Below are 27,309 nucleotides of genomic sequence, written 5' to 3' on the forward strand. Positions count from 1 at the left end.
TGCACGTATCGAAGCTGGGGAATAATGTGTTTGGCAGGAACCTGGGGAGATTCATCAGGAGAGCTTTAAACTGAAGCCACAAGGGGAAGGAGACGATCAACATAGGGAGTGTAAGGAAGGAGAACGATTGGGGGCAGCCCAACTGGCAAGGCCAGCTCATAGGGAACCAAAAGTAAAAGGATTCAGATGTCTTTATACTAACACCCGAAGCATGGGCAATAAGAAGGAAGAGCTGGAACTTCTCATGCTGATGGAAAGGTATGATCTAGTAGGCTTCACAGAAACTTGGTAGAATGATTCTCATGACTGGAATGTAATGGTGGATGGATATGAACTGTTCAGAAAAAACAGAATAGATCGAAGAGGTGGAGGAGTGGCACTGTATGTGAGGCTTACCTGTCAAGAAATTCTAGTGAAGGAGAGCATATCTACAGTGGAAAGCATCTGGGTGAAAATAAGCGAGCGGAAAACAAACAGTGTGGTGGTTGGTGTCTGCTACCGACCGCCTGACCAACAAGAGGATGTGGATGCTGCACTTTGTGAGCAGCTTGAGGAAATATCCAAGCGGCAGGACCTTGTCATCATGGGTGACTTCAATTTCCCAGATGTGTGCTGGGAAACAAACTCTGCGAAGCGTCCTCAGTCATGCAACTTTCTGACCTGCCTGGCTGACAATTTCATTTATCAAATGGTAGATGAACCCACAAGAGGTTCAGCCATACTGGACTTAATACTGACCAACATGCAAGAGTTGGTGGATGAGGTGAAGGAGGTGGGGACCCTTGGGGGAAGTGACCATGTCCTCATAGAATTCCTTTTGAGATGGGGAGCCAAGGAAGCTTGTAGCCAGACATGGATGTTGGATTTTCGTAGGGCAAACTTTAATAAACTCAGAGACATGATGAGTGTCATACCATGGACGAGAATGCTGGAAGGGAAGGGAGCATGTGAAGGGTGGGTTCTACTCAAACAAGAGCTCTTGCATGCTCAATCAATGACTATCCCAGAAAGACGAAAACACTGCAGGAGCTCTAAGAAGCCTATTTGGATGAACAGAGAACTTCAAGAGGAACTAAGAAAGAAAAGGAAAATGTTCAGGAAATGGAGGGAAGGACAGAGCTCTAAAGAAGAGTACCTACAGGTTACTAGGCACTGTAGATCAATCATCAGAAAGGCCAAAGCTGAGAGTGAGCTAAGATTGGCCAGGGAAGCCCATTGTAACAAGAAAAGATTTTTCAGTTATGTGAGGAGCAAACGTAAAGTAAAGGAGGCAATAGGCCCACTATTGGGTGTGGATGGACAAACTCTAAGAGAAAGCAGAGAAAGCAGAAAGGCTTAGTGCCTATTTTACATCTGTTTTTTCCCACAGGTCAAAGGGTTTAGGCACATCTAGAGATGGCCGTGGCCAAAGGATAGTGTCTGGGTGGCAGGTTAACATGGATAGAGGCATTTAGCTGCACTGGATGAGTTCAAATCCCCTGGGCCGGATGAAATGCACCCAAGAGTGCTCAAAGAACTTTTCGGAGAACTTGCAGAACGCTTGTCCATCATCTTCAGGACCTCTTTAAGGACTGGAGATGTCCCGGAGGACTGGAAGAGAGCAAACGTTATTCCGATCTTAAAAAAAGGGAGGAAGGATGACCCAGGAAACTACAGACCAGTGAGTCTGACCTCTGTTGTGGGGAAGATAATGGATCAGATATTAAAGGGAGCGATCTGCAAACATCTGGAGGACAATTTGGTGATCCAAGGAAGTCAGCATGGATTTGTCTCCAACAGGTCTTGCCAGACCAACCTGATTTCCTTTTTTGACCAAGTAACAGGTTTGCTGGATCGGGGAAATTCGGTTGATGTCGTTTACTGGATTTTAGTAAAGCTTTTGACAAGGTTCCCCATGATGTTCTGATGGATAAATTGAAGGACTGCAATCTGGATTTTCAGATAGTCAGGTGGATAGGGAACTGGTTAGAGAACCGCACTCAAAGAGTTGTTGTCAATGGTGTATCATCAGACTGGAGAGAGGTGAGATGCGTGATAGCTCAGGGCTTGGTGCTCGGCCCGGTACTTTTAAACGTATTTATTAATGATCTAGATGAAGGGGTGGAGGGACTACTCATCAAGTTTGCAGATGACACCAAATTGGGAGGACTGACAAATACTCCGGAAGATAGAGACAGAGTTCAACAAGATCTGAACACAATGGAAAAAGGACAAATGAGAACATGATGCAATTTAATAAACATAAGTGTAAAGTTCTGCATCTGGGTCAGAAAAATGCAAAGCATGCCTACTGGATGGGGGATACGCTTCTAGGTAACACTGTGTGTGAACAAGACCTTGGAGTACTTGTAGATTGTAAACTAAACATGAGCAGGCAGTGTGATGCAATGGTAAAAAGGCGAATGCCATTTTGGGCTGTATCAACAGGAGCATCACATCAAAATCACAAGATGTCATAATCCCATTGTATACGGCACTGGTCAGACCACACATGGAGTACTGTGTGCAGTTCTGGAGGCCTCACTTCAAGAAGGATGTGGATAAAATTGAAAGGGTACGGAGGAGAGCAACGAAGATGATCTGGGGCCAAGGAACCAAGCCCTATGAAGATAGGTTGAGGGACTTGGGAATGTTCAGCCTGGAGAAAAGGAGGTTGAGACGGGACATGATAGCCCTCTTTAAGTATTTGAAAGGCTGTCATTTGGAGGAGGGCAGGATGCTGTTTCTGTTGGCTGCAGAGGAGAGGACATGCAGTAATGGGTTTAAACTTCAAGTACAACGATATAGGCTAGATATCAGGAAAAAGTTTTTCACAGTCAGAGTAGTTCAGCAGTGGAATAGGCTGCCTAAGGAGGTGATGAACTCCCCCTCACTGGCAGTCTTCAATCAAAGGCTGGATACACACTTTTCTTGGATACTTTAGGATGGTTAGGGCTGATCCTGCGTTGAGCAGGGTGTTGGGCTAGATGGCATGTATGGCCCCTTCCAACTCTATGATTCTATGATTGAACCCCTAGTGGGGCAAATAGTGCCCAATGAGGCTATTGTAGTTAAGGGAGCCAGTTAAGAGAGTGGAGAGATATGAAGGAAATTATAAATTAAATAAATAGTTTGGGACAAGGGCACGGGGGAAAGGCATAATCCCTCTAACTTCATGTGCCATAGTCTTAATCCATACCTGGCCTACATGCACTTAGAAGTTCCAGAGAGGAAATCACAACACACATCTGGTTGGGCCCATTTATCCTGTTCTTGAGGATTGTACTTAGAGCTCTTGAAGATCACCTGGTATTACTTTATCACAGTATTGCTGCTTTCTGTTGTTTTGTTCTTCTTCCAGAGCCCTCCCATGTGGCTCTGGGTGGTTTGCATGGAACGTTATGAGGTACATTAAACATCTGTTCCACTTAATATTTCTTTTAAGGGTTTGGAGGAGGAGGGTGTCTCATGGCTTAAGATTGCTTAACACCCACTCAGGGTGGCTGTCCTGCCCCTGAATGCCTCCTCCAACTAGCTTGCTTGTCTGTCCAGCAGCCAGCCAATCACCTTTTTCTCCCCCACCCCTGATGACCCCCTCCTCCTTCCACTTTCCTCTGAGACTTGGAGGCTGCAGATCCCTGCTGCTTGAGAGCTGCCCCTGCCGGTGAGTTCCCTAACAGCTGCCTGCAGCCTTTCTGGGTCTTGGGGGGAGGGGGAGGCCATCTGCAGAGTTCTTCCACCCCACCTCCATGATCTAGCGCTCGTTGTATTCCTGAATGCAATGGCCTTGGCCCCTAGTCAAGGTATAAACAACAGTTTGTAGTGAGAACATCACTGATATAAAACTCAATGGATATGGCACACATTCATCTAATGCAGTTGTCAAAGATAATTCAGCTTGTAGACCAATGAACAAAACATAGTGACAATTTTTTCATCACAGCTCAACCCTTGCCTAGAATCATAGAGGTGCCATACAGGCCATCTAGCCCAACCCCCTGCTCAATGCAGGATCAGCCCTAACCATCCTAAAGCATCCAAGAAAAGTGTGTATCCAGCCTTTGATTGAAGACTGCCAGTGAGGGGGAGCTCACCACATCCTTAGGCAGCCTATTCCACTGCTGAACTACTCTGATTGTGAAATTTTTTTTCCTGATATCTAGCTTATATCGTTGTACTTGTAGTTTAAACCCATTACTGTGTGTCCTTTCCTCTGCAGCCAATGGGAACAGCATCCTGCCCTCCTCCAAGTGACAACCTTTCAAATACTTAAAGAGGGCTATCATGTCCCCTCTCAACCTCCTTTTCTCCAGGCTGAACATTCCCAAGTCCCTCAACCTATCTTCATAGGGCTTGGTCCCTTGGCCCCAGATCATCCGCGTTGCTCTCCTCTGTACCCTTTCAATTTTATCTACGTCCTCCTTGAAGTGAGGCCTCCAGAACTGCACACAGAATATTTACATTATATTACAAAATCTTATGGAGGAAAAATACATTAATAATGTCACTGTTTCCCTTCATGTAATTAAACGGCTAGTATGTACTAAAATGGAGATAAGGACAGAGGCAGCTCACTCTGTAAATAATTTATACAACATTCTTTAGTATCCCAATCTGTCTGGGAGTGTTTAGAGCATGTTTTTTCTTCTTCTTCTGTGAAATGCCCAAGTACATTTTATGTTCCATGTGATTATTGGTAATCTAAAATGATTATTCTAAAGGAACATAAAAAGGGGAATGACTGCTTGCTAGTTTTGATGATGCTGGAAGTACAAATGGTACAAAATTACGGTTTAGATATAATTATCTTTGGGCATCCTGGCATATTCTACAACACTGCTTAATGGGTTGGAGTGTTCTGGGCTTCAATCCCATAATGTACTGAGAACCTGTGATGCTGTAAGATAAAGTATGAAACTGCTCATTACTGGAAGAGATCATGTTGTGAGCTCCTGAATGCCAGTTTTTTTATGGTGAGAACTCAAGGGATTTTCTCTGTTGTTTGCTGCATTACTACATAACACGTTCAGTCATAAAGTCACTTGCTGAGCCAAAGAAAATGCAAAATATTTGGAAAGGGTTTTATACAACAAATTGTTATTTTTCTTTAACTTCTACATATACCACTTAAGATTTAGAAGTCACAGATTAATAAATCCCAGATTGTAGCAGTAAACTAATAACCTTTATTATAATCTACTTCAAAAGTGATACTGACTGACGAATGGTATTAATATATAACCAAGTCTGGGGAAAGGGGGAAAATGTGATAGAACGTTATCATATGCAAAAATAGCTTACTATTGCCAGACAAAGTCTTTTCTAAATGTGAGAATCAGTGCTTCAAAACAACACATCACATTGCATCTGTAGAGGGAAGGAGACAAAGGAGAAAGGATGGTAGCTATTCTTCCTGCTGAAAGGAAATTGGCATGGGCAAGCAAACAAGCTGTTTCTCTGACATCTCAATTCAAGCTGGATCTGTACATTCCAGTTTGCAAGGACAGATATGTGAGATATCGATTCACAGTTGAAACCCATGTTGATTTGGCCAGAGTTTCACTATCATAAACACTAGTTCAACCCACAAGCAATTTGGGCCTTGTGAGTGACATTTTATATCTCATCGTTTTGCCCTTTTCTCTCTTAATTAACATAGCTTTCTTGGACATTTTCCCATCGATCCCTTCTGTCATGCGAATCCTGAAATGGACAGGCACCCCCACAAGTGTGCACCCCAGAGGTTCTAGCAGTCTTTTTAGGCCTGTGTAAACATTACCTTGCTCCTTCGCCAGAGGAGATAAAAATAAATGCATCTATAATATCCAATAGTAAATTTTTTTGGATAATAAGCAGATGGGAGGGAACGTGGTATGTTATAACCCAGTCTCGTATCTTAGAAGGTAAGCAGGGTCAATATTTGGATGGGACACCACCAAGGAAAACTCTGCAGAGGAAAGCAATGGAAAACCACTTCTGCTTCTCACTTGTCTTGAATTCCCCTTGCTGTGGTCGCCATGTCAGCACTTTAGACTTAACAGTACTTTAGACACATGGAATAATCAGAAAGATCAATGAAGGAAAATAAGGACAGCAGTTAATCACTGGCAGTTCACAAATGCAATAAATATAATGATTTCAATCCTAGTGTAATAATCTCTTTGCTTTATGGTAGTGTTCCACCCCCCCCTCTGATTCCTGTTTGAGGAATATGTGCTAGATCTTGTCTCGGCTTGTGGGAGAATGAGCCGGCTTTGGCCTGCAGGCACTATCCACTTCATGGTGTTCCCAACTCCTAGAAAGGGTTTGTTTGTTCATTTGTTCTCATTTTCTCTCTCTCTCTCCTCTCTCCTGACCTCTGCCACCACTGGCTTTTCTATAGAATTGCCTGCTGAAAGGATCTGGACTCCCACCTTCTCTTTTGATTTCTGAAGCCTTGATTTTATGTCTCCCACTACCCAAATCTTTCTAAGGCATTCCCGTTAACTTAAAGCTTCCTTAAACTCTCCAGGGTGAGCACATGGTCAATGACTGCCTCCTTCAGAGCACAGACCTGATGGGTCCCATGCAAAAAAAAACCCCTTCTTCCTTGCTGTCAGTTTTTTAATTACCCTGTCTTTCTCCACCAGGTCAAGCTGGGTCAAAGAGACAGTTTCTAGGTATCTTCCAGGAACTTCTTCCTGGAGACTGTATAGTTTACAAGTCTTCCCACTCTCTGTCTTCTGCTTGCAAGAAGGGGGAAAGCTTAACTCAGCCCATTGTCTCTGGCCAAATTTATCTGCATTTGAATGAAGGTGAGATGATGGAGAGCAATTGCCCAGCTTCCCCCTGCTTGCCAGATTTCAGTACAGAGAAAATAAAACTGTTTAAACTCCTCTTCAGTGCTCAACAGCAAAAATGCATTTCTTCACAGGACATTAAGAAAGGAGCTGCTGAGACATGTATGTGTGTGTGTGTGTGGGGGGGGAGGTTAGCAGTTGATAGAGGTCAAAATTTGTATGGGACCTGGGGTTTAGGGAAAGTTACTGGGTTGCAGAAGTACCTGGAGAATGGGAGTCACATGGAGCTTTAATAGTGACACATAAGGAGAGAGAAAGGAAGAAGCTGTAGCAGGATGAAGCTATGGTATATTATTTGCAGAGGGATAATAGGAGACTCTTGAACTGCATTAAGCAGGAGGGAGGAAAGTTCATTAGAACAGGGTGGGGAGAGACAGACGGACACACACACACCTTAAGCCAAAATGAATGACTTTATCTGCTCTAGTTTCAGGCTTCAAATAATCTTATTGTCATGAGTCAGCCCTCAGCATGAGAGGACTGCTTGAGAAATGAGGAACGTGGCTCAATACAGACACAGTAAGCAAATTTAGATCCAAATGTGATTGGCCAGCAGCTGGAACTACAGTCTCTGGAGACAGGTTCTGCAGAAGGTTTATTTCCTCACAAAGAACCCCCCCACATCGGAGCCATCCATGCTAAAAGAAGAATAACAAATCAGCTCCCTTATCTGCCCTGACCTTGAACTGTGTTTTGACCATGCTTCTGACATCGGCCTGCCTGGATTGTGCTTCTAACCTTGGACTGGGACTAATTGGTGCTGTGCTATCCTGCCACTCAGCACATTTATTTCTTTTGCTAGCATTTGTTAGGAGGAATAGCTGGTTGTGACAGGAGATAGGACTAATATTATGATTAACTCAACCACAATGACAGGACCTTTGCTTACAGGTGTGTTGGAACTCATGTACAATATATGAGTTTTGTCATCATGATGAACTTAAGAAGAATACTAGATGGTTCCTTTTCATGTGTTAGGTATTGTCTTAATCATTTTAAGTCTTATTTAATGGTTGCTGTTATAAACACTGACCAGCCTTTATGTGGCCAGAATTTGAAATAATATGAACTGGTTGGAAGGTCTGCCTGTAGGGGGAAACACCTTGCAAAGGTTGCCTGAAAACCTAAACCTGCATTTCTTTTTGAAGACATATTCCAAGTAATATTGGTCACCTGTGAAATTAGACAAAAGCTTTATAATACCAATTATATGATTTATCTGTGTCCATGAGAACAGTTCTTATACCTGTGACTGCCAAATAATGACAAAAAGAGAGATGGGTAGGTGAGTAGAGTGCTGATCTATAACCCTTAAGTTCTCAGACAGGAGATACAAATAAATGAAATTGAGCATTGGTCATATATACTGACAGGAGAAAGAACATATTTACTAGTATCAAACTCGCATAATGAATGGTTGCAGTGATGACCACAAAATGATTTGTTCTCTAATTAAGAGGAATATGTGCTCAGTACATAATGAATGTGTCTAGCAGAGTTTATATTTTGAATTATGCCTATTCTAAATTCTTCTCTATCATCATCTTTAACCGCTCCTGCGAAGCGTATTAAATAATCGGCTAAGGGCACTCATTCCTCATGACTGACAGTCGGAGGGCCCAATCGGCAGGTGCTTTGTGCCTGCCGATTGGGCCCTCCAGTTGTCAGTCCAGCAGCGATTGGGCCATTGGAATGCTGTTTGATGCTCTTTGATGCTGTTTCTGTTGGCTGCAGAGGAGAGGACACGCAGGAATGGGTTTAAACTACAAGTACAACGATATAGGCTTGATATCAGGAAAAACTTTCACAGTCAGAGTAGTTCAGCAGTGGAATAGGCTGCCTAAGGAGGTGGTGAGCTCCCCCTCACTGGCAGTCTTCAAGCAAAGGTTGGATACACACTATTCTTGGATGCTTTAGGATGCTTTGGGCTGATCCTGCGTTGAGCAGGGGGTTGGACTAGATGGCCTGTATGGCCCCCTTCCAACTCTATGATTCTATGATTCAAATCCCATTTGCCTTTTTAGCCACTGAGTCACACTGCTGACTCATATTCAATGTATGGTCTACTAAGACTCTTAGATCCTTTTCACACATACTACTGCTAAGACAACTCTCCCCCATCCAATACTGGTGTATATGTTTTTTCCTACCTAAATGTAGAACTTTACCTTTGTCCCTATTGAATTTCATTTTATTCAGTTTATTCTTGAGCCTATCAAGATCATCCTGTATTCTGATTCAGTCTTCAATTGTGTTTGCTACTCCTCCCAGTTTGGTATCATCTGCAAATTTAATAAGTATCTACTCTAATCCCTCATCTAAATAATTTATAAATATATTGAATGACACAGGACAGTTTATACTTAGAATGTAAACAATCATCATCAAAAGTACAAATGAATAAAGTATTATACTGAGACCATTTATGCATTAGGACAGGAGTAGTTAACCTGTAGTCCTCCAGATCTTCATGGACTACAATTTCCATGAGCCCCTGCCAGCAAACGCTGGCAGAGGCTCATGGGAATTGTAGTCCATGGACATCTGGAGAACCACAGGTTGACTACACCTGCATTAGGAGATATACCTTGCTTTAGACTCGTTTTGGATTTCCTTTTAAATGCTGGAAGCCTAGGGATTCCACATTTGGCTGTCCTCCCATTATTTTCCAGGCTGAAATTCATGACATGCTTTCTGCACTGAGTCTGTTGGAGGCAGCCTCCCATCATGCTTCACTTCCCCTTTTCAAAAATGTGGGGTTTTTTTTGCAAACTGGTGTCTCCTTGCACCTTTGTTTTCATTGTGCCCCTTAATCTCATCATTCTGTGCCCCTGATCACTTCCCCCCAAAGTAGCCTGAATGTAATGTTTTCTTTTTTAAGGGTTATAATGTTATAATGCTGCCATGCAAGAATGCTTTTTTAAAATCTTAGAAACAGCATTGTAATGCAATCACCTTTTTTTTTAAGGCAGATTTTTCAGAATGGAAGGAGAAGGAGGAAGGCAGGGGGATGGAGTATGGTAAGGAGAAAAGGGGTATGCCCAAATGACTAAAAATGTCAGGCATGGGGGAAAACCTGATTGCATGTTGCATGCATTTCCGCATTGGACAACTTCAAATTAGGCCCCATCAGACCCTGCTTGAAATCTGGATTTCTGAGGATTCCTTTGCTGTGGGGCAAGTTAGGGGGCAATTCAAGACTGCACCTGAAGCAAATTTTGGTACAAAAAGGGAGAAAAAGATAACCCTTTAAAAATGCAAATCCAAATGATATTACTAGTGTGGAAACAGTCACAGTGTAGTATAATGATGTGATCCAGGATTTTTTATATATCATTTCTGCTATTGCATTTATTTCTGAGTTCATCTTTGACCATAATAAAAAAATTCACTCAGTGATCCAGGAGGGTGCTTTTATAAATATAACAGGACTGTAGCTATTACATTTTTGTGTGCATTATCTTGCTATTATTGCATTGTCTTCTATTTGCAATTCCATTTTCTGAATCATAGAGTTGTAAGGGATCTACAAGGTCATCTAGTCCACTCCCAATGCAGGAACTCACAACTACCTGCCCATCCAGTGTCCCCAATTTCCTGCCCAAGTGATCCTTCCACCAAACATCCCCAGAATCCAGTCAGGAGGAAATTCACCTACCATCCCACAGTGGCAATTAGCAATTCCCTGGGTATGCAAGGAAGGGCCACAAGAGCCAAACATTGGCACATTCCATCCTGCCCATGCACTTACAATCTGCCTAAGTTCATAAAATCATCATGTCTGTCATATGACTATCTAGTCTCTGCTTAAAAACTTCCAAAGAAGAAGAACCCACCACATCCTGAGGAAGCCTGTTCCAGTATATCAGAAACTTCTGGATATTTAACCAAAAATTCTTTTGAATCAATTTCAACCCATTGCTTCTGGTCTGCCCCTCTGGGACAACAGAAAACAACTCTGCTCCTTCAAGTGCTTAACAGTCTTTCAAGTGCTTGAAGATGGTTATCATATCACCTCTTAGTTGTCTCCTCCCCAGGCTAAACACACCAAGTTCCCTCAGCCCTTCCTCATACAACTTGATCTTCAAACCCCTCACCATCTTCCTAGCCCTTATATGGACATGCTCCAGTTTCTCTACATTTTTCTTCAGTTGTGGGGCCCAAAACTGAAAACAGTATTCCAAGTGAGGTCTAACCAGAGCAAAGTGGTAACATTACCTAGTGTGATCTGGACACTATTTCTTTTAATACAGCCCCAAATCCCCTTTGCCTTTTTAGATACCGAGTAACACTGCTGACTCATGTTCAACATCTGGTCTACTAAGACCCCCAGATCCTTTTCACACATACTACTGACAAAACAGGTCTCCCCTAACCTATAATAATGCATTTTATTTTTCCTATCTAAATGCAGAACTTTACATTTCTTACTATTGAAATTCATTTCAACCCAATTGTCCATCCTGTCAAGATCATCCTAGATCCTGATTCTATTTTCTGCTACCCTTGCTACCCTTCCCAGTTTAGTGTCATCTGCAAATTTTATAAGCACCCCCTTGTAGTCCTTCATCCAAATTGTTTATGAATATGTTGAACAACACAGGGCCCAGGACAGATCCCTGTGGCACTCTACATGTCACTCCTCTCCAAGAAGATGACGAACCATTTACAAGCACCCTTTGGGTAAGATCAGTTAACCAGTTAACCAGATCCATACCACATTTTACCAAGTTGTTAACATGGCAAAGAGGTCATGAGACACATCCTTTTAAATTAGCCTAAATTCTGATAGACATAATTTTTGTGGACATATAAGGGTAGAAACTCCAATATCCATGAGACAGTCTTAGAACATGCAAGCACACATGTGTACAAGATTTCTATGTCTGATATCACAAACAAGTAAAACCCCATCCATGAGATAAGGGGGAGTGCTGGTGCAGCCATGCAGGTCTATTAACTTCATTTATACTGTACAATTTCAATTTGCCATAGGGGAGGGTTTTCTACCAAGTGCTCAATGTATCGTGGAACACAGAACACCATTGTCTGGCTCCTGGAGATTAAGAGAACTTAGTAGGAGGGGAGGAGAAATATGGCTTCTTGAGCAGTTCACTATCCAGTGAACTCTGGAACCTAACAGAGGTCGATTTGCAGCTGCAATCGGCAGAAAGGGGCGAGGTTTGCAAACCTCCCCAATTTTCTACTCAGGAAGTTCTTGGGAACTCATGGGGCCAATTCTGATCCTTAGGGAGATTTATCTCCCTGGATATCAAGCTGTTTGTGTTCCGGGCCACGAAGAAACCATTCGCCATGTTTGAATTTTTCTATCTTCTCATATTATTTTTTTTTTAAGACTGTTTTTCTTCTGTCACTCCCTGAGCTGCCTGGAAGAGTCTTCAGAATTTCCACAGAGATTAATCTCTGACTACAAATGTCTAAGTGTGAGTAATTCTCCAGTGACTTTAAATTGTTTTCGCACACCTCCCCCTGCTCTGTTATCAAGAAGCGGCAGTGAAGTTACCTTCTACAAAGCCTTTCCTGCCAGTTATTTTTTTCCTCTTTTAACTTCAGGGGGAAGGTGAGATATACTAATAACACTGAAAAACAAGAGAGCATTAAACCAGTCTGTTTATTATTTCACGGAGATTTCCTTGATACGGTATTCGCGCGATACCTTTCCTGAAGCTCCATGACTTTCTAAGGAACGTTGTCAAAACCCTTTGAGGGAGGACCTCTCCTGGCTATTTGCAATATTGTCTGAGCTTGGCTGGTGACTTATAAGCCTAAAACATGTCTATGTTAAAAAGAATGGCCCATCTAATAGAGAAACAAACCCAAGATTTCAAAGCATTAACAGAAAGTTTGCTTAAGAATATTTTCAAGGAGATCCAAGATGGCAAGGAAGAAGTTTTTAACAGGATTTATGGACCAAAAACAGTAGTTGATGACAGCACTAAACAAGGTTGGAAATCATCAGCAGAAGAGAAATTTGAAATTTTGGAGATGGAAAAGGGGGTGTTAGATTGTAAACATATAACATTATAATTGTGTAACCAATAAACAATACAATGTTGCAACATACAAACAGGTCCAGAGTGTATAGGTGGTGTTCTGAAGGGAGCGGGGAGCAGGGGCCCTTTGGTCGCTGTTGGTTATATATATCTGGTCTCAACCAAATGCCTGGCGGAAGAGCTCCTCCTTGCAGGCCCTGTAGAACTGTTTAAGCTCCGTCAGGGCCCTGATCTGCTCCGGGAGCTCGTTCCACCAGGTGGGGGCCAGAACAGAGGATGCTCTGGCCCTGGTTGAGACCAGGCGGACTTCTTTAGGGCCAGGGATCTTTAGCTGGTTGGTAGCAGTGGAGCGCAGGGCTCTTTTGAGGGTGTAGGCAGGGAGGCGATCCCTCAGGTACACTGGGCCCTGACCGCGTATGGCCTTGAAGGTAATTACCAGAACCTTTAGTCTGATCTGGAATTCAACTGGCAACCACTGCAGTTGATGGAAAATGGGCCGGATGTGGGATCTCCACGGTGTTGCAGTGAGGATCCTGGCCGCTGCATTTTGAACCAGCTATAGCTTCCGGGTCAAGACTAAGGGCAGGCCTGCGTACAGCGAGTTATAAAAGTCCAGTCTAGAGGTGACTGTCGCATGGATCACCGTGGCTAGGTGTTCCAGGGCCAAGTAGAGTGCTAGTAGCTTGGCTTGGCGGAGGTGGTAGAATGCCAGCCGCGCTACTTTTGTGATCTGGGCTTCCATTGTGAGGGAAGTGTCCAGAATCATGCCTAGGTTCCTGGCGGAGTGAGCCATAGAGAGCTGCACACCATCCAGGGTAGGCAGGCGCACTTCCTCACATGGGCCCTTCCTACCCAGCCACAGGACCTCCGTCTTTGAAGGATTGAGCTTCAGACGACTCTGCTTGAGCCATCTCGTCACTGCTTCTAGGCAGCTGGCTAATGCTTCTGGGGGAGAGTCAGGGTGGCCATCCATCAGGAGGAGGAGCTGGGTGTCATCTGCATATTGATGGCAACCCAGTCCAAACTTCCGTACCAGTTGTGCAAGAGGGCGCATAAAGATGTTGAATAGGATAGGAGAGAGGACTGCTCCCTGTGGGACTCCACAAGTAAGTTGTCAGCGGTCTGATTTTCTTTTTCCTATTGCTACCCTCTGTCCATGATCCCGGAGGAAGGAGATCAGCCATTGAAGGGCTGTCCCTCATATTCCGGCACCGATGAGGCGGCGAGCTAGTAGCTCATGATCGACTGTGTCAAACACTGCTGAGAGGTCTAGTAATATCAGCAGTGCCGACCTGCCTCGGTCCAACTGGTGACGGAGGTCATCCATCAGGGCAACTAGCATTGTCTCTACCCCATGGCCAGGCCGGAAACCTGACTGGGATGGGTCTAGGACCGAAGCTTCTTCCAGGTATTCCATCAGTTGGTTTGCAACTGCCCTTTCAATCATCTTCCCCAGAAACGCTAAATGCGAGACAGGTCTGTAATTGTTAGGCTCTCGCGGATCTAGAGATGTTTTTTTCAGCAGTGGGCGTACCACAGCCTCTTTCAATCCCTCCGGGAATTCTCCTATTGTGAGAGATAGGTTGATTATCTCCCGGAGGTGGCCCTTTATCCTTATGCTAGCTGTTTTTAAGAGCCAGGATAAGCAAGGGTCTAGTGGGCATGTGGTTGGCCTTGCTGTTGCTAGTATCCTGTCCACTTCGGTCAGCGTGAGTCATCTGAAGTTACTCATAGTTTTCTCCAAAGACGGCCAAGGGGCCTCTAGTTCATTTTTTGTATCTAAGGTTGGTGGGAGGTCGTGGCGGAGTGTCGAGATTTTATCTGCAAAACGACTCGCAAATGCCTCACAGCTGATGTCCAATTGGCTACTGTTTTGTTGCCCTTCAGCCAGGGCAGTGAGGGATCGAACTACCTATTTACAATATAATTGTAAGTGCAGGAAATGTCATGATAAAGTGTGTGGGGGGGTTCCCCTCTCTCTCACTTTTTAAAATTAGTGTATAGTTATAGTGTCAAAGTTCACACTGTTCTACAGGAAATGTTCAATGTTAAGTATCTAATTTAAACCTGGAAATATGGTGTTGAATATCTGTCAGAAAGGCTCTTCGATTGTGTTAAAAACACAATTTTCTATGCAATCACTGCAATAAGGTTACATCTATAGCCAACAGAAAATTAGCTGAAGAATCTCAAGAACTGTGGAATTCTTATGTGAGAAAATTTATAAATTTTGGGCTAAGGTCAAGACATCATCTTGGAGAAAGAGTGGGCTTTTCCTTTTTTCCTTTTTAAAAAAGAAATACTGTGTTAAAGTATAAAAATTATCTGAAGAATTCAGGAGCTGGAAATGTCATAATAAAGTGGGTTTTTCCTTTTTTCATTTCTTTTTTTATAAATACTGGGTTAAAGTTCATATTGTTTTATAAGAAACATTTAATGTTAAGTACATAAAAATATGTTATTGTGAACAAGTGCAGGAGCCAGTTGATTTCCTAGGTTAAGGATAGGCCTTGGTTCAAGTTTAAGGGTAATTTTTGTAATACCCGAGGTTGATTGTAAGTGTTGGAAATGTTATGTAAAAGTGGGCTTTTTTTGTTGTTGCTTTGTTTTTATATTTACAGGCAACAGATACATTTGGAATATTTGGCAAAACGAAATTTCAAGCAAATGGGGACTTTGGGGGGTAGAGGGAGGGGTGATATTGTAATCCAATATATTATGTCCTTGTTCTTTTCTATATTTAAATAGGACAGGGTCCTATTAAATAAAAGAGTAAGGCCACCTGGGGAGGAGTTAGGGCGGGCCCTGTCCAGGATAAAAACTCAGAGGGCCCAATCAGGAGCTGCGAAGCGGCTCCTGATTGGGTCCTCCGAGCGTCCATCCAGGGCCAAGCAGCCAATGGGGAGGTGCGCAAAGTGCCTTCCTATTGACCCCTCACCAGGACAGACCAAAATTCCATTCACCCAGCCCAGTCTGGCTGCCAGTCTGCTCCTGACCACCGCAGGGAGAGGAGGTCAGCAGGGCTGCCAAAGGGGATGAGAACAGAGGCTTGGACAGGCTGTGCCAGCCCTTTTCACCCCAAGGCTGTCCTAACTGCCATGTCCAACTGTAAATTGCCTCAGAACCTTGACAGAGCTGGCCGGAGGCTGCAGAGTGCGCTCCCTCGCCCCCCCACCCCTTCAGGCCTGCTGCGAAGGAGCCTCTGAGCTCCTGGACAGGCCCTGACTGAGGGAAGGAGGCCTTTCCAAGAGCAACGCAGGAGAGACTGAGGGCCTTCCTTTTGAGGGGGGGGGGACTTTCCCCTTCTGCCAAACAGTTGCCTGACAGGGAGGCCACAGAAAAGCCCCTTCTCACTTAAAATACTGCTCTGGCCAGGGGTTAGACACAGCCAAGCCATGTGTCTTTCTTCTTTGCAACTCTCTGCAGATTTGAGGCCACTGCACAGCGTTATTCTTCAGAGGAAGCTGGCTCTTTTGTCTCCTGTTTCATCTGCACAACAACCCTGTGCAGTAGGCCTCAAGTCTTTCAATTCAACAACAACCTGTGTGGGAAGCCTTAAATGTTTCTTCTCTACCACAACCCTGTCCAAAGTAGCCCTTTCTGCCTGGGGAGCTGATCTTTATACTCTGCAGGTGAGCTGTAATTCCAGGAGCTCTCCAGGCCACACCTGTAGGTTGGCTACCCCTGGGTTGGAAATATTCTTGGAGGTTTGGAGGTGGGACTTCCAAATTGTACAATGCCTCAGAGTCCAGCCTTCAAATGAGCCATTTTTGCCTGCAGTTGGTAGGGAGTGGTGCAGGAGTGTCCCACCTGGCCTATGGGTTATGGCCAGCCCTTATCAGCAACTGTTTGTATTCTGGGGCGCAGACAGGCAGACCAGCATCAGTCCTGTGAGTCTGGAAAGTGCAGGAAGATCTAAATAAATATTTACAGCCTGAAACTAAATAGAGAACAAGTAAATGTCTGGAGACACATTGTAACTGAAATAGTAACTGGCAAATAACCTTGGCCTGGCAAATAAAAAAACACTATTAAAAACCTTACTAAGGTCAAGACTGCTGTGCACAGACAGTCTTCCTCTTAGGGTTGCCAGCTTCCCTGTGAGGCTCACTACCCCACCTCCCTCATGGGGAGTCTGCTATGGGGAGAGAAAGGGAAGACGATTGGAAAATGCTTTGAAACACCTGAGGCCTGCTGGGTCACTGCGACCCATTCCCAGTTCTCTCATATCTCTCACAACCCCACATATCTCACAGGTTGACTATTGTGGAGACACAAATGGAAAAGGTGTTTGTAAACCGCTTTGAGACTCCTTTGGGTAGTAAGCAATAGGGTACAAAAATCCGTTCTTCTAAGGAGCAATCATGAAAGAAGCATGTGGGCACATAACATTTTACCAACAGTGAAAATATGGGAGACAGAAGGAACAGGGTGGACACCTGTGTACTGTGACTACCCTATGTGTATTAGGGCAGAGGGGCATTTCAGTGAATGTGGCCTAATTCACACAAGGGAAATGACACATAACTGGGGGGAATTGATTGCCATGTAATCTTCCCCTAAGAAGAGTCTCCAGTCTGATTTTCCCTTCACATATCTGAGGACATGGCTCTGGAAAGCTCATCTGTAACCACTATGCCACAATTCCCAAAGGTCAGTCCTCTCCCACAATCAACGAACATTCCACACCACAGGTTCTTGACACCCATATCTCCATACCCATGGCCTCATTTGCCACCATGCCACCACAACCTCCCACACAACACACATGACAACCCCATGCCCCTACAAACTGGACAACTCCTCCCCTTCCTCTTCCCACTGCCAAGCTCTAGCGCCCGTTGTATTCTTGGAGACAACGGGCTTTGCCCCTAGTATCTATATAAAAACAATTATTTAAAAAAAAGAGAAGTCAGTGAATATGGTCACAATGTTGAGGCTCACGAAGCAGTTCCTTACATTGCTTTTAAACAAGGAGGGATCATTAGGAGGAGAAATAGGTTTTAGGACATGTATCCAAGTAATCCTTCAGAAAGTAAAAGGATGTTTTCTGGTGGGGGTGGGGGTCAGGAAGAAACTGAGGCTACAAAGCTTCTTGAACTTGTAGGGAGCGTTCATAGAATACATTCTGGGGTTATTACTGACAAGCACTCTGGAGTCCTTTTCTCAAGTGTGCCCTAGAATATAATGACTTGAACACATCACAAAGAAGTTACAGGGTGGTGGCAATGATCTCAGCCCTAATCCGGGACGAGTAAAGAGGAACAATTGTATGATGAAATGAATATAATAACACAAACAAATCTATTTAACAATGAATTATAAAAATTAATAACCAGTAAAGAGGAAAATGTGCATCTCCTTATCTAGGGATATGAAATAAGGCCAGGAAGATTACTTCCCATTACTTAGTTTGAAACTAGAAGCAAAAAGGCAAGTGCACAAGCACTGTACAAAAGCCTCTGTCAGTAAGTTGAAATCATACTTGATTGCATTATTACAGAAAAAAACAGAAGCACAAGTAGTAGGAGTCGGTGAGATCTATGATTCATCAGAGTAATTCCGGTTCACCCAAGAGAGACACAAAAGCCTAAATCACTAGTACAGAAAAGACATGTGCCACCTGCTGGTGGATTATTTTAACGTGCCTCTATGTCATCAGAGCTCCTTAACCAAAGTATCTTTTCAAATAATAGAGGAGTCAGTATCTTCCAAATCCTAGCTTTAATTTTCTTGGCAGGAAGAGAAACGGAGCCATCGAGGAACAAGTTAAAAAAATGGCTTCATCCTTCCTTCCTTCCTTCCATCCTTCAGGGTTTTGAATAAAAATAGCTAATTGCACACTGAGGTTTATGTACCATCACACACCACCATCATTAAAGGTTTCAGCAGGTTAATTGGCAGGGTAAACCTGCTGCCAATACACATTGCAATAAATAATGGCTCCTAAAGTGACTACTGGGGTGAGATAAAACAATGTCGTAACTGTTAGCTTTGGGAATCTCTCATTTGATGGAAATAAGAGTATGCTGCCCTTGTACAAATGTAACACCTACTTGGCTACTATGCCTATTTACATCATAAATGCTCCTGCTTCTCAAGCTCTTTTATTGTCTCTCTTTCTGTCAATATACTGTCATGTATGACTAGATTCCAAGCCTGTCCCCAAGGACAGGCTTGGAAGGGCCCCCCACCCCATGGTGAGAACATCCAGCGTACCCAGGGAGGGCTGTGTGTGTGTGGGGGGGGGTGCAGGGAAGTGCGTTGGCCTGCAGGCTCATCAGAGCACAGCCGGCATGTTCTGGAACCGGCAGGTGCGGGCAGCCCCCTTCTCCCTCCAACCCCAGGCCACGGTGTGGGGCAAGACTGCACAAGACTGGCAGAGTGCATCCGCTGGCTCTAGGAGGTGGCGGGTGGGCAGGGGGGCTGGGCAGTGTTGGGCGGGCCTCCCTTCCTGGGGTGTGGGGCCACAGATTTACCTAGCTCCATTCGGCTGTGGGGCATTCAGCTACCCGCTGAGTGTGTGGGGGGGTGGGGTTAGGAGGCAGGCTTTGAAAGGGGTCAGGGTCCCCTTATAAGAGCCGCAAGCGAAGCAGGAGGGCATGGCATGCTCCGGAAGGCACGCTATCCGGGCAGCGCGGCTGGGGCAAGGAAGGGGTGACGGGGCAAAAGCAAGATGGGTGAGGAGGGAGGGGGAGCCAGCTGCAGGAGCCGTCGTGGCTGGGTGGATCGGCCTGGGAAGGGCCTGAGGAAGGGAAAGGTCCTCCGTGGCCAGAGAAGGGCTTGGGAAAGCAGTTTGAGGTGGGAGACAGGCGTGGGAACAGTGGGCTGAGTGCGCACAGACCTTGGGAGTCATCGGCTCACCGTGGTGGCAAGTTGCGGTTGATGTGAGCGCGGAGCTCTGGAGGGAGGTGGCGAAGCACCTACTTTGGCAGGCAGGGGTGTTGTGGGCACAATGCTGGGGGGCAGCTCTGCGCCAGTTCCTGACTGTGTCGAATGACAGTGGAGCCAATAGGTAGGTGCTTCACACCTCCTGATTGGCACCTCTATTGTGAGTCCGGGACCAAGGGGCTAATGGCCGCTGTTTGGTATCTCTGACTCAGCCCACCCCCACCCCCTTAGCCTTTTATTTATACGGTACAGATGGAACCCCTCATCACTGGACTGGCACATAGTGCCCAACAACCCATGGCATCCTCTACCACTTTAGGCTTATGCCAAAGCAAGACTCCAGGTTCTCTAGTCAGCCAGGATTCAGGTCTGGTCAGACTCCATTTTCAGCTTAACCAAAGCTACTAGTTTGACCTGACAGCTGCAGCCCTTGTGCTCTGCCTTCATTCCTCCCCCACTCCATTGTATTGCTAATCCAGTGGACAGCAAGGGCTGTTGCACCTAACAGCTCATGCCCAACCTCTTTGACTTCACACCTCTGACTCATCCTAAGCCAATCTGCCTTGGGAAATCTTTCCCCCACCCCAAAGATCTGGTCTATAGAAACCCGCGGCAGACCAGCTCCTGGCATTCCTAGAAGAAACTTCAGTGCTTGATCCATATCACTCTGGCTTTTGTCCTTGCCACGGGGTGGAGGCGGCACTGGTTGCCCTGACGGATGATCTCCGGTGCCAGTTGGATTGGGGCAGCTCAGATTTGCTGGTTCTATTAGATCTGTCAGCCACGTTTGATGTGGTTGATCACAAACTGCTGGCTTACTGCCTCGCCAGTACGGGGATAAGGGGCACAGAGTTTCATCAGTATGCGGATGACACCCAGCTGGATCTCGTTATGGTCAGCCGCCCGGACTCTTCCCCAGAACCATTTGCCAGATGTTTGGAAGCCCTGGCTGAATGGTTAGAGCAGAGTCGCCTGAAACTCAACCCCTCCAAGATGGAGGTCCTGTGGCTGGGGAGGAAGGGGGCAGCCCAGGAAGCACATCTGACCATCGCATCCCAGGCCAGGAATCTGGGAGTGACCTTTGATTCCTCCCTAACTATGGAGGCTCAGGTAAAAAACGTTGCCAGCAAGCATTTTTCCACATTCGCCAGGCTCGGCTATTGGCGCCCTACCTGTCCCTTGAACACCTAGCCATGGTGATCCATTCGACCATCACCTCTAGAATAGATTACTGTAACTTGCTCTACGCAGGCCTGCCTTTGAGCCTGAGCTGAAAATTGCAGCTGGTATAAAATGCAGCAGCTAGGGTCCTCATAGGATCACTATGGGGACCCATATCCAGCCAGTGCTGAGGCAGCTGCATTGGTTGCCGGTTGCGGCCTGGATCCGGTTCAAGGTCTTGGTTTTAATTTTTAAGGCCCTATGCGGTCTGGAACCCATATACCTGAGGGACCGCCTGTCACCCTATGCCCCCCGCAGGGCCCTGCACTCTGCGGGCACAGAGTTGTTGGTCATTCCCGGCCCTCGGGAAGCACGTCTGGCCTCGACCACAGCCAGGGCCTTTTTGGTCCTGGCCCCCACGTGGTGGAATGAGCTCCCGGGAGAGCTAATGGCCCTGCAGGAGCTTTCAGCATTCAGCAGGGCCTGCAAGATGGAGCTCTTCTGCCAGGTCTATGGATGAGGCCCGGCGCTAAGGAAGATCTGTTGATGCCCCCCCCCCCCCAGGATAGAACACTCTCAGCGTATGGAGGACTGGGAGTCATCGACCCTTCCTTTCCCCCTCTAGGAGATAAATAAACTTGAACTGGGAATTTAATGATCCTAGCATCTCTTGGGATAGTATTGAGAACTTATTGGCTGCCGCATCTTGTGTTTTTACTGTTGTATTGCTGTCTGTGGTTTAATGGGTATTTTATTGAGGTTTTAACAGACTTTTGTAACCCACCACGAGCCGTATGGGAGTGGCTGGTAAGAAATCTAATAAATAAATAAATAAACAAACAAACAAACACACAAACCCCCAGAAATATCTATTGAGACATGATGGTTTCCTTTCTTTACGACCATTATCACCCATCTTCACACCCAGCCATGCCATTTCCCCAGTGTCTTACCCCTGGAAAATTCCATCATGCTCCCATCATGCCCTCATCATGTGCCAAGCATGACCCCCTCCCTCTCAGAAGGGAATAAAACCCCTTGCTTTGCCAAACCAAAGTGTGCTTCTGATTCTGGGACGCATTCAGATCACCCGTCACACTGCTGGTCAGTTGTGTCATCCTGTCTCTGTCTCCTGCCTTCAAGATTGATTGACCACCCAAACCTTAGGCTGGACTAAGTGTCTGTCCCTTGTTACCCACTCTCTGCTGGACAGGTCGTATGCTTGTCTTTCCCCTAAATTAATTCCTCTATCTTGGACACTATAATCTTTATTACTCTCTGAATACTAGTGTGTGTGTGTGTGTGTGTGTGTGTGTGTCCCTGAATACCATCGCTCCTATTAAAAAAGACTATCAAGATCTGGGGAGGAAGCTCAAGCAAATGGGGGCACAAGTGGTATTCTCTTCAATCTTGCCTGTCAAGGGAAGAGGAATGCGTCGGGAGAGGAAGATAATGGAGGTGAATCACTGGCTGCGTAGTTGGTGCCGGCAGGAGAGATTTGGTTTCTGGGACCATGGGATAGGCTTTCTTGAGGAAGGCCTACTAGCACCTGATGGACTGCACTTATCGAAACTGGGGAAGAATGTGTTTGGCAGGAGCCTGGGGAGATTCATCAGGAGAGCTTTAAACTAAAGCCACTAGGGGAAGGAGACGATCAACATAGGGAGTGTATGGAAGGAAAACGATTGGAGGCAGCCCAACCGGCAAGGCCAGCTCATAGGGAACCAAAAGTAAAAGGATTCAGTTGTCTTTATACTAACGCCCGAAGCATGGGCAATAAAAAGGAAGAGCTGGAACTTCTCATGCTGATGGAAAGGTATTATCTAGTAGGCATCACAGAAACTTGGTGGAATGATTCTCATGACTGGAATGTAATGGTGGATGGATATGAACTGTTCAGAAAAAACAGAATAGATCGAAGAGGTGGAGGAGTGGCACTGTATGTGAGGAAAGGGCTTACCTGTCAGGAAATTCTAGTGAAGGAGAGCATATCTGCAGTGGAAAGCATCTGGGTGAAAATAAGCGAGGGGAAAACAAACAGTGTGGTGGTTGGTGTCTGCTACCGACCGCCTGACCAACGAGAGGATGTGGATGCTGCACTTTGTGAGCAGCTTGAGAAAATATCCAAACGGCAGGATCTTGTCATCATGGGTGACTTCAATTTCCCAGATGTGTGCTGGGAAACTAACTCTGCGAAGCATCCTCAGTCATGCAAGTTTCTGACCTGCCTGGCTGACAATTTCATTTATCAAATGGTAGATGAACCCACAAGAGGTTCAGCCATACTGGACTTAATACTGACCAGCAGGCAAGAGTTGGTGGATGAGGTGAAGGAGGTGGGGACCCTAGGAGGAAGTGACCATGTCCTCATAGAATTCCTTTTGAGATGGGGAGCCAAGGAAGCTTGTAGCCAGACGCGGATGTTGGATTTTCGTAGGGCAAACTTTAATAAACATGATGAGTGTCATATCATGGACGAGAATGCTGGAAGGGAAGGGAGCATGTGAAGGGTGGGCGCTACTCAAACAAGAGCTATTGCATGCTCAATCAATGACTATTCCAGAAATACGAAAACACTGCAGGAGCTCTAAGAAGCCTATTTGGATGAACAGAGAACTTCAATAGGAACTAAGAAAGAAAAGGAAAATGTTCAGGAAATGGAGGGAAGGACAGAGCTCTAAAGAAGAGTACCTACAGGTTACTAGGCACTGTAGATCAATCATCAGAAAGGCCAAAGCTGAGAGTGAGCTAAGATTGGCCAGTGAAGCCCATTGTAACAAGAAAAGATTTTTCAGTTATGTGAGGAGCAAACGTAAAGTAAAGGAGGCAATAGGCCCACTGTTGGGTGCAGATGGACAAACTCTAACGAAAGATGCAGAGAAAGCAGAAAGGCTTAGTGCCTATTTTACATCAGTTTTTTCCCACAGGTCAAAGTGTTTAGGCACATCTAGAGATGGCTGTAGCCAAAGGATAGTGTCTGGGTGGCAGGTTAACATGGATAGAGAGGTTGTCGAGAGGCATTTAGCTGCACTGGATGAGTTCAAATCCCCTGGTCCAGATGAAATGCACCCGAGAGTACTCAAAGAACTTTCCAGAGAACTTGCACAGCCCTTGTCCATCATCTTCGGAACCTCTTTGAGGACTGGAGATGTCCCGGAGGACTGGAAAAGAGCAAACGTTATTCCGATCTTCAAAAAAGGGAGGAAGGATGACCCAGGAAACTACAGACCAGTGAGTCTGACCTCTGTTGTGGGGAAGATAATGGAGCAGATATTAAAGGGAGCGATCTGCAAACATCTGGAGGACAATTTGGTGATCCAAGGAAGTCAGCATGGATTTGTCTCCAACAGGTCCTGCCAGACCAACCTAGTTTTCTTTTTTGACCAAGTAACAGGTTTGCTGGATCGGGGAAATTCGGTTGATGTCATTTACTTGGATTTTAGTAAAGCTTTTGACAAGGTTCCCCATGATGTTCTGATGGATAAGTTGAAGGACTGCAATCTGGATTTTCAGATAGTTAGGTGGATAGGGAATTGGTTTGGGAACCGCACTCAAAGAGTTGTTGTCAATGGTGTTTCATCAGACTGGAGAGAGGTGAGTAGCGGGGTACCTCAGGGCTCGGTGCTCGGCCCGGTACTTTTTAACATATTTATTAATGATCTAGATGAGGGGGTGGAGGGACTACTCATCAAGTTTGCAGATGACACCAAATTGGGAGGACTGGCAAATACTCCGGAAGATAGAGACAGAGTTCAACGAGATCTGAACACAATGGAAAAATGGGCAAATGAGAACAAGATGCAATTTAATAAAGATAAGTGTAAAGTTCTGCATCTGGGTCAGAAAAATGAAAAGCATGCCTACTGGATGGGGGATACGCTTCTAGGTAGCACTGTGTGTGAACGAGACCTTGGGGTACTTGTGGATTGTAAACTAAACATGAGCAGGCAGTGTGATGCAGCGGTAAAAAAGGCAAATGCCATTTTGGGCTGTATCAACAGGGGCATCACATCAAAATCACAAGATGTCATAGTCCCATTGTATACGGCACTGGTCAGACCACACCTGGAGTACTGTGTGCAGTTCTGGAGGCCTCACTTCAAGAAGGACGTCGATAAAATTGAAAGGGTACAGAGGAGAGCGACGAAGATGATCTGGGGCCAAGGGACCAAGCCCTATGAAGATAGGTTGAGGGACTTGGGAATGTTCAGCCTGGAGAAAAGGAGGTTGAGAGGGGACATGATAGCCCTCTTTAAGTATTTGAAAGGTTGTCACTTGGAGGAGGGCAGGATGCTGTTTCTGCTGGCTGCAGAGGAGAGGACACGCAGTAATGGGTTTAAACTTCAAGTACAACGATATAGGCTAGATATCAGGAAAAAGTTTTTCACAGTCAGAGTAGTTCAGCAGTGGAATAGGCTGCCTAAGGAGGTGGTGAGCTCCCCCTCACTGGAAGTCTTCAAGCAAAGGTTGGATACACACTTTTCTTGGATGCTTTAGGATGCTTAGGGCTAATCCTGCGTTGAGCAGGGGGTTGGACTAGATGGCCTGTATGGCCCCTTCCAACTCTATGATTCTATGATTCTATGATTCTATGATTCTATGATTCTATGTTAAATTGTTTAGGATTTTTTAAAAATAAAAATCTATTTGCATTCAATATTAATCTTCCTCAGTTCCTGCATATGCAGGTAATAAAATCTTGCTCTTATCAGCCTCTTCCTCCTGTCACTTTAAATATCATTAATTCTCTGTCATAGTTCGTGACAAGCCATTTCCAGTAACAATACTCTAGCAGCATCTACAAACATGAGAATTAAGCTATGCTCTATGTGGGGAGGTGGCAAAGTGACATATGGAATGTGAATATGCATTCTGGCCAATGGAGGTTTTATCTTGTCCTAGAAAACACATAGAAATGGAGCTTTAATCAGTGCATGAGGACAACCATGCAACATGACTCCAAACTCAGAAAGAAGTTCTACTGGATCCAGTAGAACATATTGACTAGTAAGTGTGTTTAGGACTGCAGCCTAACATTGTTCTCCTTGAGTTGGATCCCACTGAACTTTTTTGCATATGCAACATCTCCTGCGCAAGCAAAAGTACTTTCATAAAGCACTGGTTTTGATAGTAAAACTATTAGATGCATAGTTTTATTTCTTAAAGCTAAAGTTATTCGCCTCATTTTGGAGTGGCATGTGCAATATGCGGCTCAAAATGGGGGGAGGAAAACTTTCCCTAAAGCTTTTTAAACATGAGGAAATGGTGCAGGGGGAACATATGAGCTAGAAGTTTTCTGGCTTGGTCAGTGAGCCCTAGATACAGTGCTACAACTTCCGACTCTTTGCTGGGGTCCAATTAACAACTTTGACCACCATCAGGAGCTTTTGGGTGATCTTGGCTCTCCTCCTTACTGATGCTGAAGTCACATATACTGCCCACCAGGCTTTTTATCATCTTTGTCAGCCATGGCAGCTAGCAATTTATCTGTCAGTGTCTGACCTAGTCACTGTGATCCATGCAGTGTTCACCTCCAGACTAGATTACTGCATCTCACTGTATGTGCCTGATTGGTATCTTCAGTTGGTCCAGAATGCAAAGGCCAGGGCTCTTAGAGGAACAATGGATACAGCACATTCCTGACCCCAGGGAGACACGCTTGGCCTTGACCTGGACCAGGGCCATCTCGCTCCTGGCCCCTACCTGGTGGAATGAGCTCCCAGAAGAGCTGCAGGCCCTGCGGAAACTTCAACACTCCACAGGGCCTACAAAATGGAGCTCTTCCACCAGGTCTATGGTTGAGGCTGGTGTGGCGAGGAAGATCAGATGGGCCCCCCAGTGTTAAGAGAGTTAGCATTCACTGTGTTATCTATGGGGGGTTAGTGGGTTGCAGACCACCATGGTTTTTAAAATTTTAGAAGTCTGTTTATTGTACATGAATGGATGTCCAGAATTGTTTAATGGGGTTTCAGGGGCTTTTAATGTGGACAGTTGTAACCCGCTATGAGCCAATTTGGGAGTGGTGGGCAATAAGTCCGAACAATAAATAAATAAACAATAATATAAATAAACATTATTTTTTATTTATTTTATTTTTATTATATATAAAGCTTTTACAGAAAGATGAAAAAAGAAAAGAACGACCAGCTAGTAAAGTAGTTATTGATACATATGAGAATATAGTCTGATATTATCTTAAGAAGTATATAGTCAGTTCCCATCGCATATTAACCCTAACCTAACAGTTACTGCTGTCTTTCTTGAGAAAGTCCACTGTTCGTCTTATTCTTCCAGTGGTTTCTTATTAACCATGTTAGTGAGTCTTGCCATTTTTGCTAAGTCCGCTAATTTGTCTAGCCATGTAGAAATAGTTGGGGTCTCGGTCACCTTCCAGTGCTTCGCCCCCACCAACCATGCCACCATAG

The sequence above is a fragment of the Paroedura picta genome, chromosome 2, assembly GCF_049243985.1.
Source record: "Paroedura picta isolate Pp20150507F chromosome 2, Ppicta_v3.0, whole genome shotgun sequence".
Taxonomy (NCBI): domain Eukaryota; kingdom Metazoa; phylum Chordata; class Lepidosauria; order Squamata; family Gekkonidae; genus Paroedura; species Paroedura picta.